At 61.7% G+C, this 2,491-nt stretch overlaps 1 long non-coding RNA gene across 2 annotated transcripts in view; it reads left to right on the forward strand.

Annotated features, from left to right (window-relative positions):
* The window catches only part of LOC107182081, a 32,359-nt gene extending 29,874 nt beyond the window's left edge, over nt 1-2,485 (forward strand). For both annotated transcript variants that reach the window (XR_001512802.1, XR_001512801.1), the window contains exon 3: nt 1,604-2,485. This is a non-coding gene — a long non-coding RNA (uncharacterized LOC107182081). The remainder of the gene's footprint in view (nt 1-1,603) is intronic.
* The last annotated feature ends 6 nt before the right edge of the window (nt 2,486-2,491 follow it).

The following is a 2,491-nucleotide window of genomic DNA, read 5'->3' on the forward strand; positions in this document are numbered from 1 at the left end:
GGGAGGGGAGGGTGTGTGTGCTCCAGCCCTGACTCGTTCCTGGGGAGCTGTGGTGCTGGGCCACTCTGGAGCTTTGGGTTCTTGGGCACATCCCTTAGTCTCTCTCAGCCTCAGCTTCTTCATCCTTCAAGTGGGTGGAACACGAGATCCCCACCTCTCCCCCCGCCCTGGGCACACCTCCCAGCCTTGTGCACGGGCGCCCTTTTTAATGCTTTCATGGTGCCTTATTCATCCTTTCAGCCCATGGACATTCATGGAGCACCTCCCGGGTGCGGTGTTGGGCCTGGGTTTACGGGGTGAGTGAGACCGCCCTCCCTGCCCCTGTCCAGACAGAAGGCAGGTGTGAAACCAGGGTCGCTTGATGCAAGCTGGGTGGGCCATGGAGTCAGAGGACAGCCCTGCCTGGCGGTGGGCGGGGTCTGGGAGAGGTGCTGGTGTATCTCGCTGTCTCCCCCGCTAGCGCTCCCACCTGAGGCCGTGTCTTTTGGCTGTGAGGCCTCAGCTCCAGCAGGAGATGCTGACAGGATGGTTGTTGGAGTGAATGAGGGGGCAAATGAGTGAATGGCTGGGGTCTAGGCCCCTTTCCCTGCAGAGCCCAGCCCCTCCCCGGGCTGTCCCAGTGGATCCAGGCTGGGCCAGGCTTGTACCCGCCTCCTCTCCTCCCAGGTTCCTGGCTGGGGCCCGAGGGCCTCTCTCCTGCCGGCCTGACTGGGTCAGGGAGCTGTAGGTCATTGGGTGAGGAACCTAAGCCATCATGGTCACAGTGTGGCCTGCTGTTGACAGACGAGGAAACCGAGGCCCAAGGGTCAGGGCTGTCGGGCAGGGCTAGGGTTACAGCACCCGCGGGCTGCTCCTTGGGCGTGGCCCTGGCGTGCTGGCCCGGCTGCGTATTTATAGTCTCTGCTGATCTATATTAACACCGGCCGGCCCAGGCCGTCGCAGCCTGTGGATCGCAGGATGGCTTTGAACCCTCTGGGGGCCGTGGAATCAGAGCTTGCTTTTCCCTTCACCGCCCTGGCGCACATCCTGGGCCCTTTGCCTGGAGACCGTCCCCTGCCTGGGCCTGGGCCGGGCGGCTCTTTGGCGGGCTCGGCGTCTGTCTGCGGTTTGTTGTCGTGCCGCGCTTCCCTCCAGCTCTGCAGGGAGACGTGTACACAGCATGGCTGTGAGTGCATGGGCTGCGAGGCCTTGGGCAGGCCGCCCCTCTCCGAGCCTCAGTTTCCTTCTCTGTGGAATTGGGCGTAATCCCCACCGATGTTGTGGGCCAGCCTCTGAGCACTCCATGCTCCGGAGCTGGAGTCGCTCCTCACGCCTCTCCTAGTTCTTGTCACGAGCCGTGTCAGAGCCCCTGGGGACTCGAGTGTCATCTCCACTGCAGAGATGAGGCTGCCGAGGCCCCAGGGGCGCCATCACTTGCCAGGGCCATGCTGCCTGTTGGGACAGAATTCGGACTCATCTAAGTCCGAATGTGCCAGCTTCCCAGACCCCTTCTCCTTCCCAGGGCCCTCGTGGTCCTTGGGAGGACAGACTCCTCACCCACAAGCTTGGTTCCCACCCCTGTCGCCATGGGAACAGCTCCACTAACTCTATGCTTCTCTTACAGAGCAGAGACGACTGGCCGCCCTGAGCGCAATTCAATTCAACAGACATTTACTGAGTGCCTACTATGCGCCAGGCCTTAGGCTAGGCACTGGGGTGGGGGAGCAGAGAGGAAGATGGGGCCCCGTCCTCAGGTAGCCCTGGGCTGGGGGGCTTGGAGAAGACAGGCCAGGGCTGAACAGCAGCTCGGAGCCAGGAGACAAGCTGCCTGCAGGGCTGGAAGCAGCAGAGATACCTGGGTTCCAGTTCATCCCTGGAGAGCTTCGTCCCTTGTCTGTGCCTCAGTTTGCCCATCTGTAAAATAGGGGGGAAGGGGAGGGGTGAGACAGTCTCTAGGGTCCTCCCAGGATTCCGTGGGGGTGGAGTCAGGGGATGGGGTAGAGCAGGGAGGCTTGTCACCCCCTGCAGAGGGAGTCTCTGAAAGTTTCTCCCGGCTGCAGAGGGTAGGGAAGTGTGGGAGTGGCACCCCAGGCTCAGAAACAGCTTGACAGAGGCCAGAGGACATACAGAGGGGCAGCCCTGCAACTCGGTAGGTGGTGAGAGGTCATGGGGTCTGAGCTTAGAGAGGGAGGGAGGGGCCCAAGGGCTATACTGGGGGACGAGAGCTCTATTTTGTGGGCTGTTGAGGATGGACGTGGAGAACAGATGGTCCTGCTTTGTCCTGCGCCCTTCTCCTCCCCTCTCCCTGGGATGCCCTTCAGGGTCACATTCCCGTAGGAGCGTGTGGCCGTGGTCGTGCCTGCACTGTGCTAGGCCCTTCACACGTAGTCCCCATTGCAACTCTAACCAACGAGCATTGATGGGCCCACTTCACAGGTGAGGCTGCCCAGGCTGAGAGGGAAGCTTTTTCTTCAAAGTCTTTATCTGACTCTCCAACCCGCCCCCGCCCCCC

The sequence above is a fragment of the Myotis davidii genome, unplaced genomic scaffold, assembly GCF_000327345.1.
Source record: "Myotis davidii unplaced genomic scaffold, ASM32734v1 scaffold514, whole genome shotgun sequence".
Classification (NCBI taxonomy): Eukaryota; Metazoa; Chordata; class Mammalia; order Chiroptera; family Vespertilionidae; genus Myotis; species Myotis davidii.